The following is a 25851-nucleotide window of genomic DNA, read 5'->3' as shown; positions in this document are numbered from 1 at the left end:
ATTTACTTGTTGTATGTATGTTTGTGCCCTGTGTTCTGTGTTTGTTCTTTTTTCTGTTTCACGACAACTTAGAGATAAAGACCTTAGGTTTCCCTTTTACCTTATTGAGAACTCTAGGTTCTCACCCTTCTTCTCTTTCTTTCTACCCCTCCCCAGATGGGATCAGTAGAGGAGTCCATTGAGTTTTGGATTTTGGTACATCGCCCATGTTTTGATCCTGGGATGCCGTATGTATTCGCTCTAGCTGCAGACCATTCTGGAGATTGACCTAGCTGACTTTTTACTCCTTTTGATGATTAGTAGTATTACTTTTCCCTCGCTTTTGTAGTACTTTTAAAGGGGTAGGACCTTTTAGTAGTTTGGTTCCAGTTTTGAAAATCCGTGTGAGGGTTGGGACTGACTTTCTCTTTTCTATTTATATATATAATTTGGTGTAGTACTCGACTTTTGGATAGATGACATGTATCCCTAAAGTTAACTATTGTATATATTTGTATATATGTATGTATGATATTCTTTGCTACCATGTGGTTATCTGTGACATAGCTTTAAGAACTAACCTTGCGAGCAAATAAATGATATTTCACGATTAATAGTTTAGTCATGCTAAACCGATAAAGGCTTTTATTAATATTTGCTTATAAAATCCAAATCTAGAGCCAAGTAGGTCCTTACGACAAGTAAAACTGAAACGATTGACATTGGTCATGACATGTCAAAAGTTGGGGTGTTACAGGTTAGTATCAGATCAGTTCATCCTTTGAGCCTTGGGATGGACTGTCTATACTTTCTTGCGTACTCTTAATCTTTTTATACCATGCAGTTAGGATATTTAGTAATATATTCTGCATGAAGGTCTGTGGATATCCATTGTAGTAATATTAATACTTGATTTTCATATATTAAGACTGATCACCTTAATATTGATTGTTGGGTATTAATAAGACTCAAATGGCTGTGAATAGGTGAGGATGCTCTCGACTAGAGGGAACAAGCAAGGGAACTATCCTCGATGCAGTGACTATTCTTGAATTTGTAAACGCCATGGCCGCTGCTATACGTGACTCAGTAGCTGCTACCAACTGAGTAGCTAAACATCTTGATCACCACAATGGACCTGGAAGTAACCATGAGCCTATACAAGGAAATGGAAATGGCGACGAAGGCGAAGGTGGACTACGTAATGATAATTGGCCAATGACCTTAGCCTCTTTCTTAAAAATCAATCCGCCATAGTTCAATGGAAACACTAGTACTACGTGAGTGATGAGCAGATATTTTATACGCTTTTTGGGGGTATTTTCATGTAGATTTTAGCATGTTTTAATTAGTTTTTAGTAGAATATTATTAGTTTTTAGGCAAAAATCATATTTCTGGACTTTACTATGAGTTTGTGTATTTTTCTGTGATTTCAGGTATTTTCTGGCTGAAATTGAGGGAGCTGAGCAAAAATCTGAGTTAGGCTGAAAAAGGACTGCTGATGTTGTTGGATTCTGACCTTCCTGCACTCGAAATGGATTTTCTGGAGCTACAAGAGTCCAATTGGCGCGCTCTCAACAGCGTTGGAAAGTAGACATCCAGGGCTTTCCAGCAATATATAATAGTCCATACTTTGCGCAAAGATAAATGACATAAACTGGCGTTCAACGCCAGTATCATGCTGTTGTCTGGCGTCCAGCGCCAGAAACAGGTTACAACCTGGCGTTGAACGCCCAAAACAGCCCCAGGCACGTGAGAAGCTTAAGTCTCAGCCCCAGCACACACCAAGTGGGCCCTAGAAGTGGATTTCTGCACTATCTATCATAGTTTACTCATTTTCTGTAAACCTAGGTTACTAGTTTACTATTTAAACAACTTTTAGAGACTTATTTTGCACCTCATGACATTTTAGATCTGAATTTTATACACTTTGACGGCATGAGTCTCTAAGCTCCATTGTTGGAGGTGAGGAGCTCTGCAGCGTCTCGATGAATTAATACAATTACCTTTGTTTTCCATTTAAACACGCTTGTTCCTATCTAAGATGTTCATTCACGCTTAAACATGAAGAAGGTGATGATCCGTGACACTCATCACCTCCCTCAGATCCATGAACGTGTGCCTGACAACCACCTCCGTTCTACATCAGACTGAATGAGCTTCTCTTAGATTCTCCAATAGAATCTTCGTGGTATAAGCTAGAATTGATGGCGGCCACTCTTGAGGATCCGGAAAGTCTAAACCTTGTCTGTGGTATTCCGAGTAGGATTCAAGGATTGAATGGTTGTGACGAGCTTCAAACTCGCGATTGCTGGGCGTGATGACAAACGCAAAAGGATCAATGGATCCTATTCCAACATGATCGAGAACCAACAGCTGATTAGCCGTGCTGTGACAGAGCATCTGGACCATTTTCACTGAGAGGATGGGAGGTAGCCACTGACAATGGTGACACCCTACATACAGCTTGCCATGGAAGGAGCCTTGCGTGTGGAAAAGGATTTCAAGGAAGAGTTGAAGTTCAGAGGACAAAGCATCTCCAAAACCCCAACATATTCTCCATTAATAAAGTAACAATTATTTATTTCACGCTCTTTTATTTATCTAATAATTCCTACTGATAATTTCAATTGAGATTCTGACTAAGAATAATAAAATAAACATAGCTTGCTTCAAACCAATAATCTCCGTGGGATCGACCCTTACTCACGTAAGGTATTACTTGGACGACCCTGTGCACTTGCTGGTTAGTTGTGCGAAATTGTCAAGAATTGTGATTTTCAATTTCGTGCACCAAGTTTTTGGCGCCATTGCCGGGGATTATTCGAGTTTGAACAATTAAAGGTTTATTTTATTTCTTAGATTAGGAATAATTTATTTTTGTTACTATAGAGTCATTAAATTCTGATAGGATAATTTCTTTTCAAAAAATTTTTTTTTCAAAAATATTATTTTTCTTTATCAATTTTTAATTTCTTTTCGTGAGTTTAGTGTCTTGTTCAAAGTTTGGTGTTAATTGCATATTTTATATTTTTCTTTAAATTTTCGAATTTGTGTTCTTTGTTCTTCATTGATCTTCAAGTTGTTCTTGTTTATTTTTCTTGTTTGATCCTAAGTTTTTCTTGTTTTGTGTCTTTTCTTGTTTTTCTTGTGCTTTTTCAAAACATTAACTTTCAAAAATTATACTTTTATCCATAAAAATAATACACTTTTAAAATACGTTACATTTTTAGCTCAGTTGGTTATAGCGTTGGCTTATGTTCTTGGCAATTGGGCATCTTCTTTTTAAAATCTTTTTTAAAAATAATTTTTCTTAATTTAATCTTGTGCCAAAATTTAAGTTTGGTGTTTTCTTGTTGATCTTTCTTTAATTTTCGAAAATTTATCTTGGTTTTCTAAAAATTTTAAGTTTGGTGTTCTTTCTTTTGTTCTTGGTGTTCTTGTGAATCTTCAAGGTGTTCTTGAGTCTTTCTTGTGTTTTGATCTTAAAATTTTTAAGTTTGGTGTTCCTTGGTGTTTTCCTTCCAAAATTTTCGAAAATAAGGAGCATTAGATCTAAAAATTTTAAGTCTTGTGTCTTTTGTGTGTTTTTTCTCTTTCATCATAAAATTCAAAATTCAAAAAAAAAAATAAATATCTTTTCTAACTAATTTTAAACTATATTTTCGAAATTTTTTTTATATAAAAATTCAGATTTCAATCTCAAAATTTTTCAATTCTTAATTTTTTTAATATATATTTTATTATCTTTTTCAAAAATTTTATCCTAACCACTTTCTCCTTTTCCTCAAATTTTTCGAAAATCTTCAAAAAAATATTTTCATTTTTTTATTTTATTTCGTTTTTACTTGTTCTATTTTTACTTTATTTTATAAAATAAATTTTTATAAAATAAATAATATCAACATCCATACCATCTCCTTTATTCCATCATGGAACTAAGTGGAAATGAACAGTCCAGGAGGACTCTGGGGTCATATGCTAACCCCACTACTGCTTCATATGGGAGTAGTATCTGTATACCCTCCATTGGAGTTAGTAGCTTTGAGTTGAATCCTCAGCTCATTATCATGGTGCAGCAAAGCTGCCAGTATTCCGGTCTTTCACAGGAAGAACCTACAGAGTTTCTGGCATAATTTTTGCAAATTGCTGACACAGTACATGATAAGGAAGTAGATCAGGATGTCTACAGATTATTACTGTTTCCATTTGCTGTAAAAGATCAAGCTAAGAGGTGGTTAAATAACCAACCTAAGAACAGCATAAAGACATAGAAACAGCTGTCAGAAAAATTCTTGAATCACTATTTCCCTCCAAAACGGATGACACAGCTAAGGCTAAGCATCCAAGGCTTCAAACAAGGAGATAATGAATCCCTTTATGATGCCTGGAAGAGATACAGAGAGATGCTAAGAAAATGCCCCTCTGAGATATTTTCAGAATGGGTGCAATTAGACATCTTCTACTATGGGCTTACAGAAAAAGCTCAGATTTCTCTAGATCACTCAGCTGGTAGATCTATACATATGAGAAAAACAATTGAAGAAGCCCAAGAACTCATTGATACAGTTGCCAGAAATCAGCATCTGTACCTAAGCAGTGAATCTTCCATGAAAGAAGAAGCTAAAACAGTAACTGCTGAACTCAATCCTGTGGATCAGGCTAATGAATTCAATCAGCAATTAGACTTTCTAACCCAGCAGCTAGCCGAATTCAAGGAAATACTACAAGAAACAAGAATGGCTAACAGGAATATGGAAGTACAGTTAAAGCAAACAGAAAAGCAACTGTCAAAACAAATAGCAGAAGAATGCCAAGCAGTGCAATTAAGAAGTGGGAAAACATTAAATACCTCACTTCAAAGTAGCAAGAAGCCAAGAAATGAACAAATGGCTACTCAAAATCCCTCTGAGGACAATCAGAGCCCAGAGAGGAATAATGCTGGCGCTGAACGCCCAGATCATGCTCATTCCTGGCGTTCAACGCCAGAAACAAGCATGAATCCGGCGTTGAACGCCCAAAGGGAGCTCAGTTCTGGCGTTCAGATGCCAGTAACAGATAAGGAGTTGGCGTCTAATGCCACTCCAGCTTCCACCCCTGGCATTCAAAAGCCAGTGGGGGATCAGTCATATACAAGTGCTGATAATAACCCTTCTAAAAAGGCTTCCCAACCCACTTCTGTAAGTAATAAATCTGCAGCAACTAAGGTTGAGGAATATAAAGCCAAAATGCCTTATCCTCAAAAACTCCACCAAGCGGAACAGGATAAGCAATTTGCCCGCTTTGTAGACTATCTCAGGACTCTTGAAATAAAGATTCCGTTTGCAGAAGCACTTGAGCAAATACCCTCTTATGCTAAGTTCATGAAAGAGATCTTAAGTCATAAGAAGGATTGGAGAGAAACTGAAAAAGTTTACCTCACTGAAGAATGCAGTGCAGTCATTCTGAAAAGCTTACCTGAGAAGCTTAAAGACCCCGAGAGCTTTATGATACCATGCACATTAGAGGGTAATTGTACCAAGCAAGCTCTATGTGATCTTGGGGCAAGTATCAACCCAATACCTGCATCTATTATCACAAAGCTTGGTTTGACTGAAGAAGTCAAACCAACCCGGATATGTCTTCAACTTGCTGATGGCTCCATTAAATACCCATCAGGCGTGATTGAAGACATGATTGTCAAGGTTGGGCCATTTGCCTTTCCTACTGACTTTGTGGTGCTGGAAATGGAGGAGCACAAGAGTGCAACTCTCATTCTAGGAAGACCTTTCCTAGCAACTGGCCGAACCCTTATTGACGTCCAAAAAGGGGAAGTAATCCTGAGAGTTAATGAGGAGGAGTTCAAGTTGAATGTTGTCAAAGCCATGCAACATCCAGACACCCCAAATGACTGCATGAGTGTTGATATCATTGACTCTCTGGTAAGAGAGGTCAATATGGCTGAGAGTCTCGAATCAGAGTTAGAGGACATCTTTAAAGATGTTCAGCCTGATTTGGAGGAATCAGAGAGAATAATAGAACCTTTGAAAATCCCTCAGGAAGAGGAGAAACCTCCCAAACCCGAGCTCAAACCATTACCACCATCCCTGAAATATGCATTTCTAGGAGAAGGTGATACCTTTCCTGTAATCATAAGCTCTACTCTAGAGCCACAGGAAGAGGAAGCACTAATTCAAGTGCTAAGGACACACAAGACAGCTCTTGGGTGGTCCATCAGTGATCTTAAGGGCATTAGCCCAGCCAGATGCATGCACAAGATCCTATTGGAGGGTGACGCCAAGCCAGTGGTTCAACCACAAAGGCGGCTGAATCCAGCCATGAAGGAAGTGGTGCAGAAGGAGGTCACTAAATTACTAGAGGCTGGGATTATTTATCCTATTTCTGACAGCCCCTGGGTAAGCCCTGTCCAAGTTGTCCCTAAGAAAGGTGGCATGACAGTGGTTCACAATGAAAAAAATGAACTGGTTCCTACAAGAACAGTTACAGGGTGGCGTATGTGTATTGATTATAGAAGGCTCAATACAGCCACCAGAAAGGATCATTTTCCTTTACCATTCATAGACCAGATGCTAGAAAGACTAGCAGGTCATGAATACTACTGCTTCCTGGATGGATATTCAGGTTATAATCAAATTGCAGTAGATCCCCAGGATCAAGAGAAAACGACATTCACATGCCCATCTGGAGTATTTGCATACAGAAGGATGCCATTTGGTTTTTGCAATGCACCTGCAACCTTTCAAAGGTGCATGCTCTCTATCTTCTCTGATATGGTAGAGAAGTTTCTGGAAGTCTTCATGGATGACTTTTCAGTATTTGGAGACTCATTCAGCTCCTGCCTTAACCATTTAGCACTTGTTCTGAAAAGATGCCAAGAGACCAACCTAGTTTTAAACTGGGAAAAATGTCACTTTATGGTGACTGAAGGGATTGTCCTTGGGCATAAAATTTCAAACAAGGGAATAGAGGTGGATCAAGCTAAAGTTGAAGTAATTGAAAAATTACCACCACCTGCCAATGTTAAGGCAATCAGAAGCTTTCTGGGGCATGCAGGATTCTATAGGAGGTTTATAAGGGATTTTTCAAAAATTGCAAAACCTCTGAGCAATCTGCTAGCTGCTAACACACCATTTGTGTTTGACACAAAGTGTCTGCAGGCGTTTGAGACCCTGAAAGCTAAGCTGGTCACAGCATCAGTTATTTCTGCACCAGACTAGACATTACCCTTTGAACTAATGTGTGATGCCAGTGACCATACCATTGGTGCAGTATTGGGACAGAGGCATAACAAGCTTCTGCATGTCATTTATTATGCTAGCAGTGTTTTAAATGATGCCCAGAAAAATTACACAACCACAGAAAAAGAATTACTTGCAGTGGTTTATGCCATTGACAAGTTTAGATCCTACTTAGTAGGATCAAAAGTGATTGTGTACACTGACCATGCTGCTCTTAAATATCTACTCACAAAGTAGGATTCAAAGCCCATGCTCATAAGATGGGTGTTGCTTCTGCAAGAGTTTGATATAGAAATAAGAGACAGAAAAGGAACAGAGAATCAAGTAGCTGATCACCTGTCCCGGATAGAACCAGTAGCAGGAGCATCCCTCCCTCCTACTGAGATCTCTGAAACCTTTCCGGATGAGCAATTGTTTGCTGTTCAGGAAGCTCTGTGGTTTGCAGACATTGCAAACTATAAGACATAAGGTTCTCCTTTTGTAACCATGGAGAGGAAGCATGAAAAGCCTCTCTCACTACAGAGTCAACCAAAGCCCCCACAGTCCAACTCTAAGTTTGGTGTTGGGAGGCCACAACCAAACTCTAAGTTTGGTGTTGAACCCCCACATTCAAACTCTAAGTTTGATGTTTGGAGGTTCCAACCTTGCTCTAATTATCTGTGAGACTCCATGAGAGCTCACTGTCCAGCTAAGGACAATAAAGAAGTGCTTGCTGGGAGGCAACCCAGCCATTCACAAAATTTAATTTTATTTGTTTTTGCTAATTAATTTTTACAGGTATATGTCAAAGTATCTTCAAAAGGTAAAATAGCAATTGATTGAATTCACAGAGTTACAAGAGAATTTGGAAGCTCACTGGCGTGAAAAAGCCAGTAAGAAACATTTTGGGCGTTGAACGCCCAAAAGAAGCACCCACTGGGCATTCAACGCCAGTAAGGGTAGCCATCTGGGCGTTAAACGCCAGAAAGGAGCATCTTCTGGGCGTTGAACGCCAGAAAGAAGCACCTTCTGGGCGTTTAACGCCAGATTGACAGCGTCCTGGGCGTTCAGAAAAATGCCCAGTGACAAAGGACTTCCTGGCGTTCAACGCCAGAAAGAAGCAACAGCTGGGCGTTGAACGCCCAGGAGAAGCAGCAATTGGGCGTTAAACGCCCAAAACAAGCAGCATTTGGGCGTTTAACGCCAGAATGGTGGGGAGGAGGTAAAATTCGTTTTTCTTCACAAATTTTCTAATTTTTATGTTTCAATTCATAATTTCTTGCATAAACATGTTTTAAAATATCATCCTTCAATTCCAAAAATTTTAATCCTAATTTCTAAAAACACTAATTTCTAAAATTTCTTTTTCAAAAATGTCAAATGTATCTTAATTCATAAACACAAATCTTTTTCCAATCCAAATCTTTTTCAAATCTTTTTCAACTCATCATATCTTTTGGATTTCGAAATTGCCTCTCCCTCTATTCCTCTCCTTTCCTTTCTTTTGCTTGAGGACAAGCAAACCTCTAAGTTTGGTGTGATTTGCCATGATCACTGAGCTAAAACTCATCAAGATCATGGCACCTAAGGGAACATGAAGAGCAAGGATGTGAACTGAAGGAACTAAAGCGTCAGAAGCTATTCCTTGAAGGACCAAGCACCCCACAGACTAGAGGAACATCCACTTCCCAAAATACAGGTTGTTAAGTTCTAATTTTAAGCTTTAACTCTGTGATAGTATTTTTATAGAAATTTACCTTAGAAGTTATATAGGAGTAGTAGTAATTAGTATCTCTATTTTGATTTTATCTCCAATTAAGCTATAATTTATTTTTCTCATCATCATCAAACATGAATAAAGTAGTAGATTTTTAGAATAAAGAGGCAATATTTTTTTTCGAGTTCTTAATAAGGAAAATTCTAATTATTTATATGTGGTGGCAATACTTTTTGTCTTCTGAATGAATGCCTGAACAGTGCATATTTTTGATATTGAATTTTATGAATGTTAAAATTGTTGGCTCCTGAAAGAATGATGAACAAGAGAAATGTTATTGATAATCTGAAAAATCATGAAATTGATTCTTAAAGCAAGAAAAAGCAGTGAAAAATAAGCTTGCGAAAAAAAAGTGGCAAAAAAAAAAAATAAAAAAAAGAAAGAAAAAGAAAAAGCAAGCAGAAAAAGCCAATAGCCTTTAAAACCAAAAGGCAAGGGTAAAAATGATCCAAGACTTTGAGCATCAATGGATAGGAGGGCCCAAGGAAATAAAATCCAGGCCTAAGCGGCTAAATCAAGCTGTCTCTAACCATGTGTTTGTGTCATGAAGGCCCAAGTGAAAAGCTTGAGACTGAGTGGTTAAAGTCGTGATCCAAAGCAAAAAGAGTGTGCTTAAGAGCTCTGGACACCTCTAACTGGGGACTCTAGCAAAGCTGAGTCACAATCTGAAAAGGGTTCACCCAGTCATGTGTCTGTGGCATTTGTGTATTCGGTGGTAATACTGGAAAACAAAGTGCTTAGGGCCACGGCCAAGACTCATAAAAGTAGCTGTGTTCAAGAATCAACATACTTAACTAGGAAAATCAATAATACTATCTGAATTCTGAGTTCCTATGGATGCCAATCATTCTGAATTTCAAAGGATAAAGTGAGATGCCAAAACTGTTTGGAAGCAAAAAGCTACTAGCCCCGCTCATCTAATTAGAATTTGAGCTTCACTTAAAACTCTGAGATATTATTGCTTCTTGATTTCTTTTTATCCTCTTTTATTCATCTAGTTGCTTGGGGACAAGCAACAGTTTAAGTTTGGTGTTGTGATGAGCGGATATTTTATACGCTTTTTGGGGGTATTTTCATGTAGATTTTAGCATGTTTTAATTAGTTTTTAGTAGAATATTATTAGTTTTTAGGCAAAAATCATATTTCTGGACTTTACTATGAGTTTGTGTGTTTTTCTGTGATTTCAGGTATTTTCTGGCTGAAATTGAGGGAGCTGAGCAAAAATCTGAGTTAGGCTGAAAAAGGACTGCTGATGCTGTTGGATTCTGACCTCCCTGCACTCGAAATGGATTTTCTGGAGCTACAGGAGTCCAATTGGCGCACTCTCAATGGTGTTGGAAAGTAGACATCCAGGGCTTTCCAGCAATTTATAATAGTCCATACTTTGCGCGAAGATAGATGACGTAAACTGGCGTTCAACGCCAGTATCATGCTGCTGTCTGGCGTCCAGCGCCAGAAACAGGTTACAACCTGGCGTTGAATGCCCAAAACAGTCCCAGGCACGTGAGAAGCTTAAGTCTCAGCCCCAGCACACACCAAGTGGGCCCCAGAAGTAGATTTCTGCACTATCTATCATAGTTTACTCATTTTCTGTAAACCTAGGTTACTAGTTTACTATTTAAACAACTTTTAGAGACTTATTTTGCACCTCATGACATTTTAGATCTGAATTTTATACACTTTGACGGCATGAGTCTCTAAGCTCCATTGTTGGGGGTGAGGAGCTCTGCAGCGTCTCGATGAATTAATACAATTACCTTTGTTTTCCATTTAAACACGCTTGTTCCTATCTAAGATGTTCATTCGCGCTTAAACATGAAGAAGGTGATGATCCGTGACACTCATCACCTTCCTCAGATCCATGAACGTGTGCCTGACAACCACCTCCGTTTTACATCAGACTGAATGAGCTTCTCTTAGATTCCCCAACAGAATCTTCGTGGTATAAGCTAGAATTGATGGCGGCCACTCTTGAGGATCCGGAAAGTCTAAACCTTGTCTGTGGTATTCCGAATAGGATTCAAGGATTGAATGGCTGTGACGAGCTTCAAACTCATGATTGCTGGGCGTGATGACAAACGCAAAAGGATCAATGGATCCTATTCCAACATGATCGAGAACCAACAGTTGATTAGCCGTGCTGTGACAGAGCATCTGGACCATTTTCACTGAGAGGATGGGAGGTAGCTACTGACAATAGTGACACCCTACATACAGCTTGCCATGGAAGGAGCCTTGCGTGTGGAAAAGGATTTCAAGGAAGAGTTGAAGTTCAGAGGACAAAGCATCTCCAAAATCCCAACATATTCTCCATTAATAAAGTAACAATTATTTATTTCACGCTCTTTTATTTATCTAATAATTCCTACTGATAATTTCAATTGAGATCCTGACTAAGAATAATAAAATAAACATAGCTTGCTTCAAACCAATAATCTCTGTGGGATCGACCCTTACTCACGTAAGGTATTACTTGGACGACCCAGTACACTTGCTGGTTAGTTGTGCGGAATTGTCAAGAATTGTGATTTTCAATTTCGTGCACCAGTGAGCTGACGACTGGTTTAAGGAAATAGGATGGTCACTACGAGCACAACAAGTCCCCGAAGCACATGTAGAGTTTGCTGCCTACATGCTAAGGAACGACGCACAATATTGGTGGCAGGGGGTGCTTCAACTGCTTGGAAGAGAAGCTGATAACATCACTTTGGAAGAATTTTCAACTGAATTCTATAGGAAATATTTTTCTTAGTGTTTTCGTATTGCTATAGAACTAGAGTTGCTTCAATTGAGACAAAAAAATATGACAGTCACTGAGTATACTCGCAAGTTTGAAGAGTTATGTCGATTTTCAAACGTTTGTTAAGGAACACCAGCTACATTCGAAAAGTGAAAGTGCATCAAGTTCGAAGGAGGACTTAGGAAAGAACTATTAGATCATGTGAGCCCAATGGAAATGCAAAACTTTGAAGAACTAGTTAACAAGAGCCAGCTAACAGAGGAATGTGTAAAAAAATTGGTGGCAGCGCAAACTAACCATAGGAATCTTCTAACAAGGGATTTCAATCATAACCTCGCTCCTCAAGGAAGAAACTTCAAAGTAACTCGGTAGCCAGACTTAGGCAAACAGCCGCAGCTAACCCAACCAAAATTGACATGCACTGTGTGTGGAAAGAATCATGGAGGGAAACCCTATTTGTTGAAATATGGGGTTTGCTATAATTACGAGAAGCTCGGACATGTAACCAAAGAATGCATACGACGAAGGCCTGAATTTGTTTTCCCTGGGTAGCAATAGCCAGGAAGGCTGTTTGTTTTAGATGCAGGAAATACTACCGAAACTGATCCCCTCACTCGAGATAACAAAATTTTGAGGACAAATTTCTTTTAGGTGGGTAGAATGTAACCACCCTACCCCGCGAGGCTTGTGATTCCTCATTAATTATAACGTTCACTGACGCACATAGGTTATATAGCATAGATAACAAATTAAAATTAAAACACGTAGCGCTAAAACTTTTTTTTAGTGGTTCTGAGTGACGAATCTTAGTAATTAGATATTTATTGCTATAGTTAATTAATTCCTTTAAAATTAACTCCCTCTTACTAACTCATAAGTAATGAATTAGTAGAGAAATTATCCTAAATGCATTACCAACTATTAACCTGATTTTTCCTTCCTCCCTTTCAAAGTCACGATTTTCTTTTCCTTCTCGCGGTTCAACCGGACCAAGCTTTCCTTAATCAAACCCAACCTTAATCACTTTTTCTCTCAGCACCATTTGGAACTCTGGTTACACCTCCTCAAATGTGCGTTAATGCTGTGTTGAAGTGAGCAGAAGACTTGAAGCCTCTGCACCACCTCACGCCACTTCCTTTTCTTCCACCTAATGAATCTAATGCTCCTCATTCTCTTCAAACCGAAGACACACACAAAATGAAGGAGAAGAACAGAGAAGAAAAGCAAAACGAAGTTGAAGAAGAAGGAAGAAGCCATCTGCATCAAGAAGAAAAGTGCCCCACCTCTCATCACTCTGAATCTTCGAAGCATCCTTGCTGAGTGAGAACCAACAACTTTCCTTTTTCCTCGTCTTTAAATTCAAAGAAAGAAATTATGTTCTTCTCCTTGTTCCACCACTGCTATTCTAATTTCAATTCTTTCTAGAACAGTAGTAACCGTAAACAAGAACTCTTCTATTACTCAAGCTGAGGTCGGCCGTTTGTCCTTGGAGAAGAGGCTGAAGCTCCAATTCTATGTGGCTAGGGTTTTGATTCAGGGAAGAAGCAGAAATAGAATTTTTAACTTCAAAAAGAGGTAAGGGTTAGAAATGTAAATTAATTATGGATAATTGTTAGATGTAATCTTGATTGATGATGACGAGTTAACATGATTGATGCTGCTGAAAATTCTGTTAAGTGACTGAATTATTATTGTTGAATGTAGTGCAGATTTTTAATGTTGTGAAAATGTGATCATGTTATGTTAATCGTATAAATTCTTGATGTTTATGGATCTGATGCTCTTGGCAAAATTAGGGCATAATTCTTGTAGAAATGGTAATGAATAATGAGAATTGTTGATTGGTATGAGTTAGGAGCTTAGGGGGTCGGATTTGGTTAGTGAAAATCAAGAAGCCTTGCTGTAGAAATTTTTAAATAGATTGGACAGCAACTTAAAATATAAATTGGGACTAATCTAGACATGATTTTCGAATCAACCTATTTTTCTATCAAATTTTAAGAAGTCAATATTTGTCCATAAAAATTTCACAGAATTTGGTCAAGTGGTTTGGAAGATATGAATTTTTGAATTTTAGTGGTTGCTGCAGAATTTTCTGGTTTTCTAGTTTTGAAGTACCAAATTCCAGCTGCTATAACTTTTGATTTATCTGGAATTTTGAGTTGCTTCAAAAAGGATTTTAAAGACCTATACGTCTATTTTAAGGGAGTAGAATTTCATATCTGTTGATATTTTGCATAGTTAGTTATGTCTCTTGGAAGTTAGGCTGTTCACAGGAAATTCAGAACCAATTTAAAAAAATAAGGCAGCACTTTCAACTGACATTTAATTAACCAAACGAGGTGCTATGGATCTGAAACTTATTTGTCCTAAAACTTGGGGATGTTAAGTATATTCTCACTAAAATCTGGAAGTATCGAATTAGAATTGGATTTATCATAAATTTTTTAAAAATAGGCTGCCTGTTGTATTTTTTCTAAATCTTCTTAGGACAACAATAGATTTTCATTAAGTTTTCCACCAAATCCAATTAAAATCCAAATACGATAAAACTTTAATTTCAATCTAAAAGAGAATGTCCAGATTTGGCAGCATACATGTCCTTAGTTAAAGGAAAAGGAAAGGATAGGTTCTATATTAAAAGGGTTGATGTTAAATGGTGATACGGAGGGTTGTGTAATTGAATGGTGATGCAGAGGTACGTATGATAAAACAGTGAAGCGGAGGTACGTGTAAGTAAATGGTGATGTGGAGGCATAAAGAAAAGAAAAGAAAATGAGAAACAACGAATGAAATAAAAGTTGAGAATTGTATATTGAATGGGCCTTGTGCCAAATTGCTAAAGCGGAAATGCCTGCCTAACTAATAGCCTGAGATTGCTAATGCGGGAATGTTTGCCTAATTGATAGTCTGTCTTTTACCGTGATACTAAGATATCCTCATTGACATGGGTTCACCCATGATAATAATTGTGCCTAACTGACATGGTAAAGAGACCATATTTAGGGTTCACCCCGAGTAACGTCGGGTTGCGGGTAAACAACCGACGCATGAGCTCATGGCTTGCGCCTGGAAAAGGCATGCATCATCTTGTTTGTGCATATAAACTTCTTGTGAATTATTTATTTCCCTTTTCATAATTGTCTATACTATTTGTTTATGTCTTGTGTTCTGTGTTTGTTCTTTTTCTATTTCACGACAACTTAGAGACAGAGACCTTAGGTTCTCCTTTTACCTTATTGAGGACTCTAGGTTATCACCCTTCTTCTCTTTCTTTCTCCCCCTCCCCAAATGGGATCGGCAGAGTAGTCTGTTGAGTTTTGAGTTTTGGTACATCACCCATGTTTCGATCCTGGCATGCCATACGTGTTCGCTCTAGCTGCAGACCATTCCGAAGATTGACCTAGCTGACTTTTTACTCATTTTGATGATCAGTAATATTACTTTTCCCTTGATTTTGTAGTACTTTTAGATGGGTAGGATCTCTTAGTAGTTTGGTTCCAGTTTAGGAAACCCGTGTGAGGGTTGGGACTGACTTCCTCTTTTGTATCTGTATATATAACTTGGTGTAGTACTCGACTTTTGGATAGATGACATGTATTCCTAAACTTAACTCCTGTATATATTTGTATATATGTATGTATGATAGTCTCTGCTACCATGTGGTTTTCTGTGACATAGCTTTAAGAACTAACCTTGCGAGCAACTAAATGATATTTCATGATTAATAGTTTAGTCACGCTAAACCGATAAAGGCTTTTATTAATATTTTCTTATAAAATCTGAGTCTAGAACCAAGTAGGTCCTTATAACAAGTAACACCTAAACGATTGACATTGGTCATAACGTGACAAAAGTTGGGGTGTTACATAACCTATCTCTCCAAAATACATCATAATCCTCTAAAGGCAAGTCTTCAAAACAAGTGCATAATATAAGAGTATCCAAAAGAATGAGAGAGTCTAAAATTGGAGCAGAATAAAAGGTCTTCTTTACTGTCCTTCCAGTTAAACCTCCCGCTCACTGAGAAGTGCCGGAACCTGCATTTGAAATGTAATAATTCCCGAAATGGGTAAAAACAACATCCTTTACAGGGTTCTCAACAGGGCAATAATTCCAAATAGAGATTATATAAAATCACATGAACCCGCTAGACAATCTTAATCTCCAATCACACAAAATTCATGCCTAGGATTCTTACTAATTCGATTCAAGGTAGATAAACTAAATCTCAACTATATTAGTGATCTTTAAATCTCAATTTTTTCTTATAAAAATCATCACCCCTTACAATATCATAGATTTCTAACTCATTTAATAATTCATTATTAAGATTTACTTTCAATATTATCAATTCTTTCTCAGTCTTTTCATTAATTCTCAATCATTACATATCATCAGGAATAACCTTCAGCGTCACCACGCCAGCATAAGAGATCTTTCAATTGTGCAAACACATACAAGATAATACAAAAAATACATAAATAGAGAGTACAGTTAGAGCAATTAGATTAAATTGCAGATAGATACAATTATTCAGATAGGCAAACCAAATACAGGTTGCACACCCAAACAAATACACACAAATGCAAATGATGTATGCCTGTCCTACTGGCCATGAGCTCACGTGTCGGTTAATCTGTCAGAACTTGACACATCCAATAGCTAGCCCGTATATTATCTCTCTACTGCGCATCTCCAGGAGGTCTATAATCGGGAGAGTGTGTCTTACCATCTTCTCCTGGAGACAAACATCAGGGGGATCTTATCGGGGGATTAGTTTCTTACCACCTTTTCCTGGTGAGGTCGTGCAATACAGATCGGGGAATTAGTGCCCTACCACCTTACAGATAGAAAGAGAATGTGGGGAAAAATATCGAGGGAATTAGTGCTCTATCACTTTCAAACATCAGAGGAATTAGTGTCGTACTACCTTCTCCACATCCTTCAAAACACAATTAATGAGAATGTGGGAGAATAAATTGAGGGATGAGTGTCCTATCACCTTCCCCACATTCCTCAAAACACAATAGAGAAAATCCTTTATCCTCAACTTGTCTCTTCGAGAGCGGGATAAAACCACCGTCCTCACCTCCAACAAAGAAACTCAAATATTAACCGGGAGTAAGCAGGACAAAACCACAATTCTTGCGCCCATCCCGAAAGCTCAAATACCAACTGGGAGAAAGCAAGACAAGACCACAATCCTTACATCTGTCCCAAAAGCTCAAATATCGATCAAACTCATTCTCATTATCCAATCATATCAACTCATTCTCATCATATAATCATATCAACTCATTCTCATCATCCAATCATATAAACTTATTCTCATCATTCAAATATTGTAACTCATTCTGTTTATTCACTAATATGAGCTCAATCTCATCATTCAATCATATCATCTCATTCTCATTATCCACTATACTCATTATAGAATTTATGGAAGTTTGAAACGTTAAAAAAATGGTTTAGAGGAATAAGATTCGTTCCAAAGTTTTCGGATCTCAAATAAAGGTTATAAAAGTGAAAGAGCAGAGTGGAATAGGAAAAACAGTTAAAAATTACATTTTCAGCAGGATAGGACATTTATGCATACGCATGCCTCATGCATATGTGCGAGTTCCCTTATGTGCGTGCGCATAAAACATTCAGTTCTGAAAATGCGGGTTGTGCGTACGCGTAACTCTATTTTTGTGCATACTGATGAGCGGATAATTTATACACTTTTTGGCATTATTTTTAGTATGTTTTTAGTATCTTTTAGTTAGTTTTTAGTATATTTTTATTAGTTTTTAGTTAAAATTCACTTTTCTGGACTTTACTATGAGTTTGTGTGTTTTTCTGTGATTTCAGGTATTTTCTGGCTGAAATTGAGGGACCTGAGCAAAAATCTGATTCAGAGACTAAAAAGGACTGCAGATGCTGTTGGATTCTGACCTCCCTGCACTCGAAGTGGATTTTCTGGAGCTACAGAAACCCAATTGGCGCGCTCTCAACGGCGTTGGAAAGTAGACATCCTGGGCTTTCCAGCAATATATGATAGTCTATACTTTGCCCAATATTTGATGGCCCAAACCGGCGTTCAAAGTCACCTCAAGAAATCCCAGCGTTAAACGCTGGAACTGGCACCCAAATGGGAGTTAAACGCCCAAACTGGCATAAAAGCTGGCGTTTAACTCCAAGAAGAGTCTCTACACGAAAATGCTTCATTGCTCAGCCTAAGCACACACCAAGTGGGCCCGGAAGTGGATTTTTATGTCATTTACTCATCTCTGTACACCCTAGGCTACTAGTTTTCTATAAGTAGGACCTTTTACTATTGTATTGAGATATCGGGGTAGCTATCTTCGTGTTTTATGCTATCTTAGATCATTGGGAGGCTGGCCATTCGGCCATGCCTAGACCTTATGCTTATGTATTTTCAACGGTGGAGTTTCTACACACCATAGATTAAGGTGTGGAGCTCTGCTGTACCTCGAGTATTAATGCAATTACTATTGTTCTTCCATTCAATTCCGCTTGTTCTTTGTCCAAGATATCACTTGTTCTTCAACTTGATGAATGTGATGATCCGTGACACTCATCATCATTCTCACTCATGAACAAGGTGACTGACAACCACTCTTGTTCTACAAGCAATCAAAGCTCTAGTGAATATCTCTTGGATTCCTGATAACACGATGCATGGTTGATCGCCTGACAACTGAGTGCTCGCCTGACAAACGAGCCAGCCATTCCGTGAGATCAGAGTCTTCGTGGTATAGGCGAGAACTGATGGCGACATTCAAGAGAATCCGGAAGGTCTAACCTTGTCTGTGGTATTCTGAGTAGGATTCAATGATTGAATGACTGTGACGTGCTTCAAACTCCTGAAGGCGGGGCGTTAGTGACAGACGCAAAAGAATCACTAGATTCTATTCCGGCCTGATTGAGAACCGACAGATGGATAGCCGTGCCGTGACAGGGTGCGTTGAACATTTCCAATGAGAGGATGGGAGGTAGCCACTGACAACGGTGAAACCCTTGCATAAGCTTGCCATGGAAAGGAGTAAGAAGGATTGGATGAAGACTGTAGGAAAGCAGAGAGACGGAAGGGAAGGCATCTTCATGCGCTTATCTGAAGTTCCTACCAATGAATTACATAAGTATATCTATCTTTATCTTTTATGCTATTTTCGTTCATCACCATATACATTTGAGTCTGCCTGACTAAGATTTGCAAGATGACCATAGCTTGCTTCAATACTAACAATCTCCGTGGGATCGACCCTTTAAGGTATTACTTGGACGACCCAGTGCACTTGCTGGTTAGTTGTGCGAATTTGTGTAATGCCATGGAATTGAACTACCAAGTTCTTGGAGTTCATGACCGGGGATTATGAGAGTTGTGAAAAAGTATTGTTCACAATTTCGCGCACCAAGTTTTTGGCGCCGTTGCCGGGGATTGTTCAAGTTTTGAGTAAGCTTTTGGTAACAATGCCGGGATTGTTCAGTTTGGACAACTGAAGGTTCATCTTGTTGCTTAGATTAGGTATTTATTTTTTTTTTCGAAATTCTTGAAGATGAATTCTAGAGTCTCATGATGATTTGTTGAAGTCTGGCTGGCTGAGAAGCCATGTCTAATCTTATTGGACCGAGGTTACAACTTATCATCACAAGAGCTTGTTGATTTTTATCAACCTTGCTTTTGGAGCAATGATCTGTTAAGGCTTGGCTGGCCTCTGGCCATGTCTAGTGTTTTGGACCGAAGCTTTCTTTGAAAGCTTGGCTGGCTGTGAAGCCATGTCTAATTCCTGGACCGGAGTCTTAGACTAGCATTGCACTGATTCCTGGAATTCTCATTAAGAATTTTGATATCTTTTTCCACTTAATTTTCGAAAAACACAAAAAAAAAATTTTATAAAAACCAAAAATATTTTATGTTTCTTGTATGAGACACTAGTCTCATCTTAAGTTTGGAGTCAATTGCATGCATTCATTCATGTGTCTTAGTGATCTTCAAGATGTTCTTGATGATTTACTTGCTCTAATCTTTGAATTCTATTGACTTGAAGTATTTTGTGTGTCTCATATGCATTCTCATATTGTTAGTGTCAGTGGTATACAAACTGCTAAGTTTGGTGTCTTGCATGCATTGTTATTTGATTTTAGTTGCATTTTGATTATTCTTTATTATTAAAAATCCATAAATATTTTTAATTTGTGTCTTTTCAAGTCAATAATACAGAGAATTGAAGATTCAGAACATACAGCAGAGGAATTGCACAGAAAAAGCTGGGCGTTCAAAACGCCCAGTGAAGGACAGACTGGCGTTTAAACGCCAGCCAGGGTACCTGGTTGGGCGTTTAACGCCCAAAAGGGTATAGTTTTGGGCGTTAAACGCCAGAATGTGCACCATTCTGGGCGTTTAACGCCAGGATGGCTAAAGGGGGAGAATTTTGTTTTCAAATCAATTTTTTTCAAGTTTTCAAAGTTTTTCAAAATCAAATCTTTTTCAAATCATATCTTTTCAATCAAATGTTTTCAAAATCAATTTCTTTCCTTTTTCAAAGATACTTACTATCAATTAATGATTTGATTGAACATTTCAAGTATGTTGCCTTTTCTGATGAGAAAGGTTTAATGTTTGAATCATATCTTTTCTTGATAGCCAAGTTATTTTTTTCTCTAAAATCAAATCTTTTAAAATTGTTTTCAAATCATATTTTCTCAATCAATTTTTTTTTAAAAAAAAAAAAATCAATCATATCTTCTTAACCACATCTTTTTCAAAATAGTTTTCAATCAAATCTTTTTGATTTCTAATTTCAAAATCTTTTTCAAAAATTATCTTATTTTTTTTCCACTCTCATTTTCGAAAATTAAGTAATGTTTTTCAAAAATGTTTTCAAAATCTCTCACTTAATTTTCGAAAATTACTTCCCTTCTCACATCCTTCTATTTATGGACTAACACTATTCCTTAATGTAAAATTCGAACTCCATCTTCTTTGATAAGTTCGAATTTTCCACTTCTGTCTTCTACTCTTCTTTTCCTCTGACACTTCAAGGAATCTCTATACTGTGACATAGAGGATTCCACATTTTCTTGTTCCCTTCTCTTTTTTATGAGCAGGAGCAAAGACAAAAGCATTCTTGTTGAGCCTGATCCTGAACCTGAAAGGATCTTGAAGAGAAAGCTAAGAGAAGCCAAAGCACAACTCTCTTTAGAGGACCTGACCGAATTCTTCAAAGAAGAAGAACACATGGCAGCCGAAAACAACAACAATGCAAACAATGCAAGGAAGGTGCTGGGTGACTTTACTGCACCTATTCCCGACTTCTATGGGAGAAGCATCTCTATCCCTGCCATTGGAGCAAACAACTTTGAGCTTAAGCCTCAATTAGTTTCTCTAATGCAACAGAATTGCAAGTTCCATGGACTTCCAATGGAAGATCCTCATCAGTTTTTAGCTGAATTCTTGCAAATCTGTGACACAGTCAAGACTAATGGGGTTAACCCTGAGGTCTACAGACTGATGCTATTCCCTTTTGCTGTAAGAGACAGAGCTAGAATATGGTTGGACTCACAACCTAAAGATAGCCTGGACTCTTGGGAAAAGCTAGTCAATGCCTTCCTGGCAAAATTCTTTCCACCTCAGAAATGGAGTAAGCTTAGAGTGGAAGTCCAAACCTTCAGACAGAAGGATGGAGAATCCCTCTATGAAGCTTGGGAAAGATACAAACAATTAATCAGAAAATGTCCCTCAGACATGCTTTCTGAATGGAGCATCATAGGTATTTTCTATGATGGTCTCTCTGAACTATCCAAGATGTCTTTGGATAGCTCTGCTGGAGGATCTCTTCATTTGAAGAAGACGCCTACAGAAGCTCAAGAGCTGATTGAAATGGTTGCAAATAACCAATTCATGTACACTTCTGAAAGAAATCCTGTGAACAATGGGACTAGTCAGAAGAAAGAAGATCTTGAGATTGATACTCTGAATGCCATATTGGCTCAGAACAAAATATTGACTCAACAAGTCAATTTGATCTCTCAAAGTCTGTCTGGAATGCAAAATGCACCAAGCAGTACTAAGGAAGCTTCATCTGAGGAAGAAGCATATGATCCTGAGAACCCTTCAATGGAAGAGGTGAATTACCTAGGAGAACCCTATGGAAACACCTACAATTCTTCATGGAGAAATCACCCAAATTTCTCATGGAAGGATCAACAGAGACCTCAACAAGGTTTCAACAACAATAATGGTGGAAGAAACAGGTTTAGCAATGGCAAGCCTTTTCCATCATCTTCTCAGCAACAGACAGAGAGTTCTAAGCAGAATACCTCTGACTTAGCAACCATGGTCTCTGATCTAATCAAAACCACTCAAAGTTTTATGACTGAAACAAGGTCCTCCATTAGAAACTTGGAAGGACAAGTGGGTCAGCTGAGCAAGAAAATTACCGAACTCCCTCCTAGTGCTCTCCCAAGCAACACAGAAGAAAATCCAAAAGGAGAGTGCAAAGCCATTAACATGGCCGAATTCTGGAGGAAGAAGAGGCAGTGAACGCCACTGAGGAAGACCTCACTGGACGTCCACTGGCCTCCTATGAGTTCCCCAATGAGGAACCATGGGAATCTGAGGCTCAAAATGAGACCATAGAGATTCCAATGGATTTACTCCTGCCATTCATGAGCTCTGATGAGTATTCTTCCTCTGAAGAGGAAGAGTATGTCACTGAAGAGCAAGTTGCTAAATACCTTGGAGCAATCATGAAGCTAAATGACAAGTTGTTTGGAAATGAGACTTGGGAGGATGAACCCCCTTTGCTCACCAAAGAACTGGATGACTTGTCTAGGCAGAAATTACCTCAAAAGAGACAAGATCCTGGGAAGTTTTCAATACCTTGTACCATAGGCACCATGACCTTCAAGAAAGCTCTGTGTGACTTAGGGTCAAGTGTGAACCTCATGCCTCTCTCTCTGTAATGGAGAAGCTAGGGATCTTTGAGGTACAAGCTGCAAGAATCTCATTGGAGATGGCAGACAACTCAAGAAAATAAGCTCATGGACTTGTAGAGAATGTTTTGGTAAAAGTTGAAGACCATTACAGCCCTACTGATTTCATAGTCCTAGAGACTGGGAAGTGCATGGATGAATCCATCATCCTTGGCAGACCCTTCCTAGCCACAGCAAAGGCTGTGATTGATGTTGATAGAGGTGAACTGATCATTCAAGTGAATGAAAAATCCTTGGTATTTAAGGCTCAAGGATATCCCCCTATCACCATGGAAAAGAAGCATGAAGAGCTTCTCTCAAATCAGAGACAAACAGAGCCCCCACAGTCAAACTCTAAGTTTGGTGTTGGGAGGCCACAACCAAACTCTAAGTTTGGTGTTGAACCCCCACATTCAAACTCTAAGTTTGGTGTTCGGAGGTTCCAACATTGCTCTGAGTATCTGTGAGGCTCCATGAGAGCCCTCTGTCAAGCTACTGACATTAAAGAAGCGCTTGTTGGGAGGCAACCCAATGCTTTATAATTAACTATTTTCTTTTGTTATTTTATGTCTTTTGTAGGTTGATGATCATAAGAAGTCACAAAATCCATTGAAAAAGCAAAAACAGAATGAAAAACAGGAAGAAAAACAGCACACCCTGGACGACGCACTTACTGGCGTTTAAACGCCAGTAAGGTTAGCTGTTGGGCGTTTAACGCCCAGTCTGGCACCATTCTGGGCGTTTAACGCCAGAAAGGGGCACCAGACTGGCGTTAAACGCCAGAAAAGGGCAAGAACCTGGCGTTAAACGCCAGGAATGGGCACCAGCCCGGCGTTTAACGCCAGAAATGACTCAAAACGTGATTTTGAGCAACATTTGGTGCAGGGATGACTTTTCCTTGACACCACAGGATCTGTGGACCCCACAGGACCCCCACTAACCCCACCACCACCCTCTCTCTTCTTCCCCCATTCACCAATCACCTCAATACCTCTTCCCCAAAAACCCTTCACCTATCAAATCCCATCTTTCTCTTCCCCACTCACATCCATCCTTCACACAACCCCACCAACCTCACCCTTCAAATTCAAACCACTTTCCCTCCCAAACCAACCCATAATGGCCGAACTCCATCTCCCCTCTCTCCTATAAATACCCTTCTTCACTCCTTCATTTTCACACAACCTAAACACCACTTCTCCCCTTCTTTGGCCGAATACAAAGCCATCCCCTTCTCCCTCATTTCTTCTTCTTCTACTCTCTTCTTTCTTCTTTTGCTCGAGGACGAGCAAACCTTTTAAGTTTGGTGTGGTAAAAGCGTTGCTTTTTTCGTTTTCCATAACCATTTATGGCATCCAAGGCCGGAGAAACCTCTAGAAAGAGGAAAGGGAAGGCAAAAGCTTCCACCTCCGAGTCATAGGAGATGGATAGATTCATCTCAAGGGTGCATCAAGACCACTTCTATGAAGTTGTGGCCTTGAAGAAGGTGATCCCCGAGGTCCCCTTTTCACTCAAAAGGGGTGAATATCCGGAGATCCGCCATGAGATCCGAAGAAGAGGTTGGGAAGTTCTTACCAACCCCATTCAACAAGTCGGAATCTTGATGGTTCAAGAGTTCTATGCCAATGCATGGATCACCAAGAACCATGATCAAAGTGTGAACCCGGATCCAAAGAATTATCTTACTATGGTTCGGGGGAAATACTTGGATTTTAGTCCGGAAAATGTAAGGTTAGCATTCAACTTGCCCATGATGCAAGGAGATGCACATCCTTACACTAGAAGGGTCAACTTTGATCAAAGGTTGGACCAAGTCCTCACAGTTATATGTGAAGAGGGCGCACAATGGAAGAGAGATTCAAGAGGCAAGCCGGTTCAATTGAGAAGGCATGACCTCAAACCCGTGGCTAGAGGATGGTTGGAGTTCATTCAACGCTCAATCATTCCTACTAGCAACCGGTCCGAAGTTACTCTAGACCGGGCCATCATGATTCATAGCATCATGATTGGAGAAGAAGTGGAAGTTCATGAGGTTATAGCCCAAAGAACTCTATAAGGTGGCGGACAAGTCCTCTACCTTGGCAAGGTTAGCCTTTCCTCATCTCATTTGTCACCTCTGTTATTCAGTTGGAGTTGACATAGAGGGAGACACCCCCATTGATGAGGATAAGCCCATCACTAAGAAGAGGATGGAGCACACAAGAGACCCCTCTCATCATGAGATCCCTGAGATGCCCCAAGGGATGCACTTTCCTCCACAAAACTATTGGGAGCAACTAAACACCTCCCTAGGAGAATTGAGTTCCAACATGGGACAACTAAAGGTGGAGCATCAAGAACACTCCATCATCCTCCATGAAATTAGAGAAGATCAAAGAATCATGAGGGAGGAGCAACAAAGACAAGGAAGAGACATTGAGGAGCTCAAGCACTCCATAGGATCTTCAAGAGGAAGAAAGAGCCGCCATCACTAAGGTGGACCCGTTCTTTGATTTCCTTGTTCTTTATTCTTCTGTTTTTCGAATTTTATGCTTATGTTTATCCATGTTTGTGTCTTGTGATCATTAGTGTCTTAGTGTCTATGCCTTAAAGTTATGAATGTCCTATGAATCCATCACCTTTCTTAAAAGAAAAACGTGCTTAATTGAAAAGAAAAAGAATTGCATGAATTTTGAATTTTATAATAGTTTAATTATTTTTGATGTGGTGGCAATACTCTTGTTCTCTGAATGTATGCTTAAACAGTGCATATGTCTTTTGAATTTGTGGTTCATGAATGTTGGCTCTTGAAAGAATGATGAAAAAGGAGACATGTTACTGAGGATCTGAAAAATCATAAAAATGATTCTTGAAGCAAGAAAAAGCAGTGAATACAAAAAAAAAAAGAAAAAAAAAGAGGGCGAAAAAAAAAACGAAAAAGAAAAAGAAAAAGAAAGAATAAAGTTGTGATCCAAGGCAATAAGAGTGTGCTTAAGAACCCTGGACACCTCTAATTGGGGACTCTAGCAAAGCTGGGTCACAATCTGAAAAGGTTCACCCAGTTATATGTCTGTGGCATGTATGTATCCGGTGGTAATACTGGAAGACAGAGTGCTTTGGGCCACGGCCAAGACTCATAAAGTAGCTGTGTTCAAGAATCATCATACTTAACTAG

The 25851-nt window shown here is 38.9% G+C and overlaps 1 non-coding gene across 1 annotated transcript; it reads right to left on the bottom strand.

Moving 5' to 3' along the window:
* Positions 1-21366: 21366 nt before the first annotated feature.
* Positions 21367-21474, bottom strand: LOC130958445 (small nucleolar RNA R71). Its single transcript, XR_009077565.1, has one exon. It is a non-coding gene; the product is annotated as a small nucleolar RNA R71 (small nucleolar RNA).
* Positions 21475-25851: the final 4377 nt, after the last annotated feature.

Source organism: Arachis stenosperma, chromosome 10 (genome assembly GCF_014773155.1).
Source record: "Arachis stenosperma cultivar V10309 chromosome 10, arast.V10309.gnm1.PFL2, whole genome shotgun sequence".
NCBI lineage: Eukaryota > Viridiplantae > Streptophyta > Magnoliopsida > Fabales > Fabaceae > Arachis > Arachis stenosperma.
The sequence above is the reverse complement of the archived record's forward strand: the minus strand, read 5'-3'. Positions and strand labels throughout refer to the sequence as shown.